Genomic DNA, 10769 nt, shown 5'->3' with positions numbered 1-10769 from the left:
ACATTTTATTTCCCTTTCATTATTTCATTCCCTTTTATTTTTCATTCCATTTTATTTCTCTTTTTATGTTTCTCTCAGCCATGGTCTCCTAACCAAGGATAAAGCCCCCAGCAAACGAAGCAGCAAATCATTAACCCCCGTGCACTTTGACTTCATTTTCCTTAATCGTCTTCCTCCATCTCCACGCCTCCGTCCCGTCAGACACCACTGGCCGGATGACGCGCACAGCCTGCAGTCTCAGATCCGCCCTCTGTGACACTCGTCACTCCTGGGTGGCCGCTGTGGTGGGGACAGCCGTGGTGTCCGTCGCGGCCATCCCTGCGGCCTGCCCGCCAGCAGGCTTGTCTCCGCTGCCCGTGCTGGTTCGTGCCCTTCTAAGGAGAGGGGGGAGGAGCCTGGAGGCCAGCTCGGCGGGGCTGCTGGACCACAGGGAGGAAGCCTCTTCCTCTCCCATCCCCCCAACCGAGGAAAGTCTGTAGGCTGTCTGCCACGGATAAAGTTGTTTCTAATCCCCAGGGACACTGAACAGGCTGCATCGGGGGCTTGTTGAAGCACCAAGTGCTCAGCTGATCCCCAGAGGCCAAGCCAGGATTTCCGCCCCACCTTGAGTAGGTCTGGTACCTACAGACGCCCCGGGCGCTCCCACCGTGCTCATCTTGCAAACCACTTCTGACAGCGGCTCTCTGAGCCACATCTAGAGAACAGCTTGTCATCAGCTGAAAAGCGCTTGCTCCCTGCCATTTACTCAGCACCTGTATGGTCCTAACAGTCCTGAAGAGAACGCCTTCCCCTCCTTACAATACCTGACGTTCATGTGCCTTCGGACTGTTTCCCTGAGATCAAGCCTTGGAGCAGCTCAGCACCGCGGCAGCTGCCTCCAGAGGAGGTTGGTGTTTGATGACCAGACAAGCTGCTGAGAAATCACCAAACACAGAGTCTCCCTTTGGGGCATCTGCAAGGACCGCCTCAGAGCCTGCAGACAGCCACACGTCCTCGGGCTGACAGGTTCCAGACGCAGCTCCCTAAGGGCGTCGTGCAAACCTCTGTGCTTGGGATGACCAGCTGTCACGATTTACTCAATTCTAAACCAACACTTGGTTCGTCTGACTCCGTCAAGGATCCCGAGACTCACTCCAAGTTGTGACATTCAGTTCAGTTCAGTTGCTCAGTCATGTCCGACTCTTTGCGACCCCAAGAGTTGCAGCACGCCAGGCCTCCCTGTCTATCACCAACTCCTGGAGTTTAGTCAAACCCATGTCCTTTGAGTCGGTGATGCCATCAGGGAGAGAGAATAATAGTTCCTGGAGTCGAATCTCATTTAAACTGTTTTCCCATTTATCTTGTTTGCTGTCAAATATCGTTTCATTTTCTCAAACTGTTGGAAGCAGTGGAAGTGTTAGGATGCAGAGATGGGCGGGTCCACAGTCTGTTGTGTTTAAAACTGTTACACAGGAGCTCTTGTAAGTTCACTCAAAAAAGACCAGAGGCGGTCAGGAAAGACAACAGAAAATGCACAAAAAGTTAACTTCTCTGCACACTTACCTCCGTCATGAATCACGTGGAGGCTGTGGAAACCCAAATCGGCCCCTGGATTAGCTGGGAAAATGGATGTTATCAGAAGCCCGTTTAGGGTGAAGATTGTAATTTTACAAATAATTTAGGAAAAACAGTTTATCAGAGGATTACTAGGAGCCCGTAGCTGAGAGGAAGTCAACTCTCTGGGTTGAGAGAGGTATTAATTAACTCAGATTTACAGCATACTTGGCAATGACTGGGGTGTATTATTTGCTATTTATCTTTGACAAGTATCTACGGTTAATGATTAATGTTGACTTAGCACTTTTCACAAGTCATCTCCCCAGAGTCTCCCTGTGTCTCTCAGGACAAAGGTGTGAGGCAGACAAGGTGGATTCTTACCCCAACACCACACGTGAAAGCTGGGGGACCTAAAGCAAATGAACGGTGGATAGTCAGGTCACCCCGTCAGTTTGTGGGGGCGTCTTGCCCAAGGTCAGGCTGTGGCTCCCAGGAGAGGTCTTCACGCCCACCAGGCTTTCACTAACCATATAAAGAAAGTTAGTGCGCATTATTTTTTCATTTTAAAGTAAGCCTTTCTAATATCTCACAGTTTTTGAGTGATTTTTGGTAAATATATTATTTTTAGGAAAAAGAAAAATTCTCTTCTGACTTGTATACACAAATGGTATTGAAAATAGCGTGAAATTTGAATATTTTTGAGACAATCATGTTCCTTTCTCCTTTAATCTGTTAATAAAATGAACTGCATTAAGGAAATGTTAACCCAACTGTGCGTGGAATGAACAATATCGACTGTGAAGGCTTTGTTCACACTTGTAAATCATTGTATGGTGGAAAGTTTTAAACATACGCAGAAGTAGAAAGTAGGACTTTCAAAATGCCCACCATGTGGTTTCAACAGAAGGCTTTCATCTTGTTGCTGTTTAGTCGCTCAGTCGTGTCCGACTCTGTGCGACCCCAGGGACTGTGGCCCGCCAGGCTCCTCTGTCCATGGGATTTCCCAGGCGAGAACCCTGGAGCGGGTTGCCATTTCCTGCTCAGGGGATCTTCCTGACCCAGGGATGGAACCCGGGTCTCCTGCATTGTCAGGAGGATTCTTTACCATCTGAGCCACCAGGGAAGCCCCGTTTTGATCTTACCCCACCTTACTTCCTCCACTCACATTTTTGCCAAGTCCAGACATGAAATTCTCACTTGGGCTTTTTGAGTGCATTGCTGCAATCAGTCTGCTAGCATTCTGCATCTTCTGCTCATAAATGAGACTGGCCTATAAAATCCCTTTCTGTGTGCTGCCGGCCTAGTTATCACAGCAAAGCTCTCCCCATCCCTGGAGGGCTCCATCTCTTGGATGTCAGAGCGCAGTCTTTGAAAAACAGGAGCCCCTGGTTCACGGATCATACAGGTGGACGCGCCGTGTTTAATCACCTGGGTGTGGTGGGGAGGGGCTGCTTTTCAGGGCTTATTCATTTTCTTTCATCTTGTCAGTCGTGTCGTTTTCTATTGCCTCTTGAGTCAGCTTATAAATGTATGCAAGAAAATTTTCCATTTCATCCAAGTTTTTAAACTTAGTAACAGACTTGCTCATGGTTTTCCCTTAAGATTTAAGCATGGTGACTGTATACATGGTTCCCCTTTTTTCATTTGCATTATTTTGCTTATTTCTGTTTTCCCTGGTTTTTGTCCTTGTGTGGTCTTGCCAGAGGCCTAGCAATATTATTCAGTTTATCAAAAAGAAACTGTCTTGGTCTTTGGAAATTTTTTTTGTCTGGTGGACATTGCCAGAAGTGGCTCCATGGAACCCAGGTTTCCAAAGACCTCGTCTCATTTGTGCGGTGCTCTGGACATTGCTTCCTGTCCTGTTTCATTAACTTCTGCTCCCATTTCATCACCCCCTCCTCCGTGTTTTTCTTGGGGTTGAGTCTGTGCTCAGCTAAGGCTCATCCTCACACTGCGTTAGCTAAATCCTGCAACTCTGAGACGCCGTGTGTTCCTGGTGCTGGTGGGAAATGCTTTTAGTTTCCATTATTCCTTCTTCTCTGACCTGTGATTTACTCAGATGGCCTTTTAAAACTCACAAACAGAAGTGGTCTTGACAGTTGCCTGGGTGTTATCCATTTCTGATGTATTGTGAGGTCTGAGAACCAGCCTTGCCTTCAAGGACTCTTCTGTTTTGTTGCTTTTGGTTCCCATTTGTTGAGACGTCTCTGTGGCCTCCTTGGCCAGTTTTCGGAGGCCCTCCAGAAGTTGTCTGGGGCAGGGTTCACCTGTGTCTACTAGAAGTGAGTCCCTGAAGAAGGTGTGATGATGCGTCCCGTGACTGTGGGCTGGTGAGTCCCCCGTCTGCTGGGCACATTGGAGCCTGTCCTGCAAGGTCTCTGCCCCGGAGCGCTTTATCTTCCTGGTGAATGGTTCCTTTCATCACCACACTGGAGGCTGATGTCGCTGATAATGCTTCTTTCTTGAAAATCTGTTCAGCCTGTCACATGTCACAACCCCCTTTCTCTGGGCTTTGTACTTCCTGACAGATCTATTTACATGTTTACTTTCAACCCGTCTGGGACACTATGTTTTACACAGGTTCTATCCCTCATATTTTAATGGCTAATTAAGTCCATTGACGAGTATTGAGTTTATTTGAATTTGTTCAGAATATTTTATGTTTTCTAATTGCAATATTTTTCTTTGCTTTATGACGGTTTGATTATTATACTTTTTTTCATTCTGTGAGTTGGAAAAGGTGTGTATATCAAAATATAACCTCTCCTATGTCAGTGTCAGCGTCCACATTCTGACACGCATGCGTGTGTGCGTGCTCAGCCTCTCAGTCGTGTCTGACTCTTGGCGACCCCATGGACTGTAGCCCACCAGGCTCTTCGGTCCGAGGGATTATTTATTCAGGCAAGAATACTAGAGTGGGTTGTCATTTATATTCTGGTATACACTCTTGTTTAAGAAAGTTTAAATTTAACAACTATTTCTTTCCTCGCATATGATGCAAACACCACAGACTGCTTTAAACCCACTCACTCCTCCTCTGATCCTCACTGCTCTCGTTCACCACACTTCAGCTCCACCTCGTTTAAGTCTCCCCCATCAGAGGGTGCCATTGCTTTTGTGTGGTTCAGCATTGTCTGGAATCGCTGCATTTACAACATATTTGACCAACGTTGCTTCTTGCGCTCACTCTTCCCTTCCTGCTTCGTCTCTCTTCGTCCCAGTGAGCACCTCTCAGAAGTCTTTTCCAGGGAGGGGTCACAACCTCACTCTCAGTTTGGCTGAAATTATCTTCAGTTCACTCTCAGCCTTAAACGATGACTCGTCTGATGTAGACTAGATGATGGGCCTTGATGGTCCCTTCCACGTTCACGACATCACTTCACGGCCTCCTGTTCTCTATAGTCACAGATTCTTCACTTTGAGATGGATGTGACTGCATCTTACAGTGAAGCGTCTTGTAATTGTTTAAAGTGATAGTGCTCCTTCTACATCAGGCTGCCTTAGAGTCCATGACATACAGCGGGAAAGGATCCACCTGCCAATGCCGGAGATGCGAGACGTGGGTTCCATCCCTGGGTGGGGAGGATCCCCTGGAGCAGGAAATGGTGACCCACTCCAGCGTTCTTGCCTGGAGAATCCCATGGACAGAGGAGCGCGGTGGGCTACAGTCCATGTGGTCACAAAGAGTCAGACACGACTGAGCGACGGAGCACCCAAGAAGGAAATACACTAGAGTAAGAGAAAAGCAGAAACTCTGAAGCAGATTATTGCCTCACCTATGTAAGCGATGCACCTGCCTACACACCGCCCTGTGGACCCACCTAGGTATCTACCCATACATCCACCAGAGCGTGCATCCCTGTGCCATCTGCTTAGGTTAGAAAGGGGAGCATGTGACACTTGACTTGAGACCCTCCTTGAGGTCAGACAGCCCGAGCCCCTCGGTTCACAGCTCAGCATCAGGAGCTGCCCAGTCGGCTGCCACCACGCTGCTTCCAGGGGGCTGGTGTTTGGAGCAGCAAGGAAGGATGAGAACTGAGCGTCTGGGGCGCTGTTGGGAGCCCCAGCAGGCGGGTGGGTGACAGATGTGTGTGCACGGGTGAGTGTGCACAGGTGTGTGCACATGTGTGTGGGTGTGTGTGCACAGGTGAGTGTGTATGCATGGGTGAATGCATACAGGAATGCATACAGGATTCATACGTGTGTGAATGCACACACACGTGTGTGTGGGGTGTGTGTGTGTGCACAGGTGAGTGTGTGTGCACGGATGAGTGTGTACAGGTGTGTGCACACATGTGTGCGCACAGGTGAGTGTGTGTGCACGGATGAGTGTGTACAGGTGTGTGCACATGTGTGTGGGTGTGTGTACACAGGTAAGTGTGTATGCATGGGTGTGGTGCATGGGTGAATGCATACAGGAATGCATACAGGATTCATACATGTGTGAATGCACACACATGTGTGTGTGTGCACAGGTGACTGTGTGTGCACGGATGAGTGTGTACAGGTGTGTGCACACGTGTGTGGGTGTATGTGCATGACTGAATGCATACAGGTGTGTGTACACATGTGTGTGTGCACAGGTGAGTGTGTACAGGTGTGTGCTCATGAGTGTGTGTGGTGGGGTGTGTGTGTGCAGACGCCTTCCCACCCTGCTAGGTGGAGGTCACAGCTGAGAAAGTGATTTCACAAGGCCCCTCCCTCAGCGACCCCTCCTGGCACCCCCCGACCCACCCACACCAAGTCATCCCTTGGTGCCATTTGTGCTGAACCTCAGGGCCGGGTCGTGGGGTGCGGAGACCTCTGGCCGCATCCGTGCTCAGGCGGGGCAGCCTCCCTGGGCCTCAGGCTGTAGGAAGGGGTGTCCCTCTGCTATCGGGGGCTGACATGGGGCCAGAGGGGAAGCAGCGGACGTCTCCATCTTCAAGCACAGCCATCCCTGTGGAGGCAGGGTGACACTGGACGGGGGCAGGGGATGGACAGGGCACCCGGGTCCTGGTGTGGACTGCACGTGGCCCGGCCGGTGACGGCCCTGAGCTGCCCGCCCCGGCTGGTCCTCAACCCGCCCCACGGACCGCCCCACAGGCCGACCCACGAACCGCCCCACGGACCACCCCACGCAGCTGCAGAAGCGAGCTCTGCCTAGCTCACTGCTCGATGCTGGCCGTGCCATCTGTGCGGTAGGACTGCTATTCCTTTAGGAAACTTCTTGTTTCCATGGTTCCTTCTTTTTAAATGTTAACACGTCAATGTGCTCTTCTCTCCCAAACATCCTGGAATCCCAGCATCGCCCTCGCCCAGAGGCCTTGCTTGTAGCTCCTGAAACAGGACCTGAGCACTTACTGCAAGACCGTGGGATTGAGAGTCAGGCTCAGTTAAGGAGGAAACATGACCTCTCACTTCCAGAATCTCGGGAGGAAGGGGCCAGAATGCAGGGCACATGTGGGCCCACCCACTGGGGAGCGCCGGGGTCTAGCTGCTGAAAGAGCCCTTGAGTCGTCGCTGACCCCCTTTGTATGGTTGAAAAGCAGTTTTCTAGAAGCAGAAATGGAAAGAGAAGACAGTCAATCCCACACAGGGCCAAAAGGAAGCTGGACGTAGGGAGTGGACACTGCCCCTGGCGCTGTGTGGCTTGGGGGAAGTCGCTCAACCTCTCAGAGGCGTGACGCTGCTGGTAGTTGTGGTATAACTTTCAGACGCGGTTCTGAGTCCCGAGCGGCACCGGTCCCACAGCAGAGGGCGGGCGCCGTCGCCAAGTCTGGTCTTCTCGGAACCCCCTGTAAGTCTCCTGGTCTGAATACATGTTTGCCTAACGTTTACCAGAACAACAAGATACTTGGCAAGTTGGTTCACCCTCCAAAAGAAATAGCATTTCCAGTACTGAGTCAAAGGTGCCGACGAGGTTTGAAAAAGCCCACGTTGGCCGTCTACATCAGATAACCCGAACAGGCCTCTTTTGAAGTGGAAAGACCTGTTCTATGCGTGATTTCTCCCGGGCTGGGTGTCGCTTGTCCGCAGGCAGCCCAGGGGCCAGGGAGGCGTCTGTCCTGCGTTTACAATCAGCGCAGGAAGCTTTTGAAGGGGCAGAGATGCCTCTGAGGGTTTATCTTTGAGGCCCGGTTGGGTCCCATCTGGTTGTTTTCAGAGCTGGCTGGAAAGAGATCTCTCCAGATACAGCACGCAGAGTCAGGGTGCACCCACGGCTCCCACTTTCTGATGAATTCCAGATGGTCAGGAGCACAGCTTTCCTCCCCGGGGAGATCGCCAAGAGAGAGGACTTCAGACTTCTCACGCCAGCCCCAACCTGCCGCAGACCTGCATGTCCCCTCCCCCGCACCGCTGCTGGGAGCCGAAGGGCGGGGGCCACACTCGTCCGTGTGGGGACCGAGGGGCCGCGAGCAGGACAGCCCCTGCCGGGGGACCCAGGACTCTGAAGGGGAGGCGGGGTGGTGTGCACGCTGGGCCAGTCGGAGTGGGTCTCCGGGCCCTGCTCACTGGTCCCCCGACCCTTCCCCACCGGGGGCCCGGCTGCCCCTCCCCCGGGGGCCTCTTCTCCCTCCACCTGAGGACCGGTCGTCTGCTTCTCAGCCTTCTTTCTCCGCAGAGTAGAAACGGGGGCGAAAGTGGGCTGCCGGGTGGGAATGAAGGACCCCGCCCGAGCCCGCGGGAGGCTCCCCCATCACAGCGCCCTCTGCAGGACGCAGAGGAGACCCAAGAAGACGAGGGAAAAATGCACGCAGTGGAGGCCCCCCTGCTCACAGCGCTGAGCAGGCAAGTCATGCCGTGCCTTCTGCGCTATAAACGCCATCTCTTTACGAGCCTCCGGGTACTGCCAACCTGGGTCCTCCTCGCATTCTCAAAGCAAAGCTAGTGGTCATTTTTCAAGCTTTTATAAGACAACACATGAGACAAAGCTCTGGTGATAGTTCTGGTACTCAAAGCTACAGAAAAACTGGAGTGAATAATTCAATTTCTTTAGAAACTTAAGTTACCAGTAGATTTATTTTCTTGTAGTCCATCAGATATAGACAAACCGATGGCATAACCTTAAAAATTGGGGTTCCATGATATCATGGCAGACGAGGGCTTTGACAAATCTCTAAATCTCTGTCACGTGGACACAGGACGGTCCTTGACCGCGACACCCGTCGCGTCCCGTTATCCATCCCCGCCCCCCCGGCGGCTCTGGGAGACGAAGGACAGTGTCCAGTAGCTCCTCCCTGGGGTCACCGCTCAGGTCTGATCACAGTCACAGAGAACAGAGGGACTGGGCACCCCAGGATGGAGTTTAGAATGTGGGGGCCCCAGGATGGGGTCAGCGGGGCAAGCCACTTGACCTTGGAGGCCCCATGCTGCCCTCGGAACCCTTGACCCAGGGGTCTGGGCCAGGCCAGGCGGGTCCCCAGGCCTACAGACTGCCACAGCCCTGGGCCTCCGTCAGGAAGGGAGGGCCGCTCTGAAACTGCGGGGCCTCATCCAGTGGAGGTGAGCCCGGACGCCGTGGGCAGAAAGCGGCCTGCAGGGACGACGCTGCCTCCCCCTGGGCTGGGGGACACAGGAGCTGCCGGCCACATGGAGCCCCTCCTGGCCCCGCACCCCCAGTGTCCCTGGAGAAGACTGTCTCTCAGCCTCAGCTTCCACCACTGTGAGATGGCCCAGGCGGTGCCCGACGGGGTGAGTCTGGGCGGGAAGGACAGGGCCCTGCCTGCCGCTCCTGCAGCCTCATGTCCTCCTGCTCGGGGCCGGGGGGCTCGGCCGACCGGAGGCCCCGCCGCTCCATCCTGCCCAGGGATGCCCTTGAGCGGCGGGTCTGTGATGCCCAGCGGGAGACGGGCCCACTCCCGACTGTGGCCACTCGGCCAACGGCATCCTCATCTCCTGGTTCCGTCTCTGCACCAACAGGCGAGGTTCCACCCGGCTGGCCGCCCAGGAGCCCAGCCCTGCAGCCCCGGCTCAGCGCACGTCCACGACAGGCCACGGGCCAGCCTGGTGGCTCGGGGCTTCCTCGCTGGGAGGAACTGAGGCAGCCTGACCATACTGCACAGAAAAGAAGGCTTCCTCACCCAGCCAGCCGCCGCCCTGCGCAGGCCTCCAGCCTGGACTGCAGACTGCCACTCCGTCCTGTCTCCCCGCTCCTCTGCCACCGTGGCCGTGGCCGTCGGGGTCCCAGAGATGGACCCGCTCCTGAATGTCAGCGCTGGTGTGACCCAGCCGGGGCGGGTCTGGGGCTCAGTGGCTGGAAGCCCCCCAGGGAGGACGCTGTGACATGTCCATCCTGAAGGCCTCGGCGTTCCGCCACCTGCTCGTGGAGGCGCGCGGAGATCAGGACTTCGGCGTTAAACAGCCGATCACACCGTCTTACACATTAAAGATTAAACCGTTCCCAGGAGGAAAACCATCCACAAGGGAGCCCGGGCCGGGGTGGCCATCCTGCCCACCCCCGTGAGGACTCCAGGGAGGTGGTGGCAGGAGCCCCCTCGTTGGCCTGAGAGCTGCTTCCCCCGCGAGGCACAAGCAACCGGAGCTGGGGGCAGGGTGGACGCGGCCCCTGCTCCTGGGCCAGGGCGCACGGGGGCTCCCCGGGCCGGCACCCCGGGAGAGGGGAGGGCTCGGGGGCTCTGTGCTGGGAGGGGCCGGCCCCCACGAGCGCTGGCTCCGCCCGAGGGGGTTCCTCCCAGTGCTGGGGCCGGGGGCTCGGCCAACACAGCCAGCGGCCTGGGAGGGGGCCCATCCCGGGTCCCCAAAACTGTGTCTTGTCCCTCTGGATTCGCAAAGGCAGCTGGAGTGAAAGCAAAGTCCCGAGAGCACGTCCGTGCTGAAGGACACCCAGAGGAGGGGAAGCAGGATCCCATGGCACCTGCCCCCCATCCAGCCAGGGCCGAGGCCTGTGGACACGGCCAGCATAGAGGAGCAGCCTGTCGGGACCCCTGCTCACAGTCCCCTGGCCCCCACTCAGGGCATCAGAAAGAAAGCTCCTGTTGGTATTTTTCTGGAGCAGAAAAACAACTTAAATGATGAAAATCAACCTGGACTGGGGCGCTAGGAGAAGCTGCAGTGGGACTTCCCTATTCCAGAAACCAGAGAGGGGACCCCAAGGCCCTCACAGGCCCCAGCGCCAGCCTGTCCACCCGGCCGACGGCAGCTCACGCAAACCAAGGCGAGGAGGTTCGTGAGTCTGGGTGGAAATGGGAACAAACGCAGAAAATGTGCAAATTACATGCAGCCTGTTTATT

Source organism: Cervus canadensis, chromosome 33 (genome assembly GCF_019320065.1).
Source record: "Cervus canadensis isolate Bull #8, Minnesota chromosome 33, ASM1932006v1, whole genome shotgun sequence".
Taxonomy (NCBI): Eukaryota; Metazoa; Chordata; class Mammalia; order Artiodactyla; family Cervidae; genus Cervus; species Cervus canadensis.
This window is presented reverse-complemented; position numbering follows the sequence as displayed.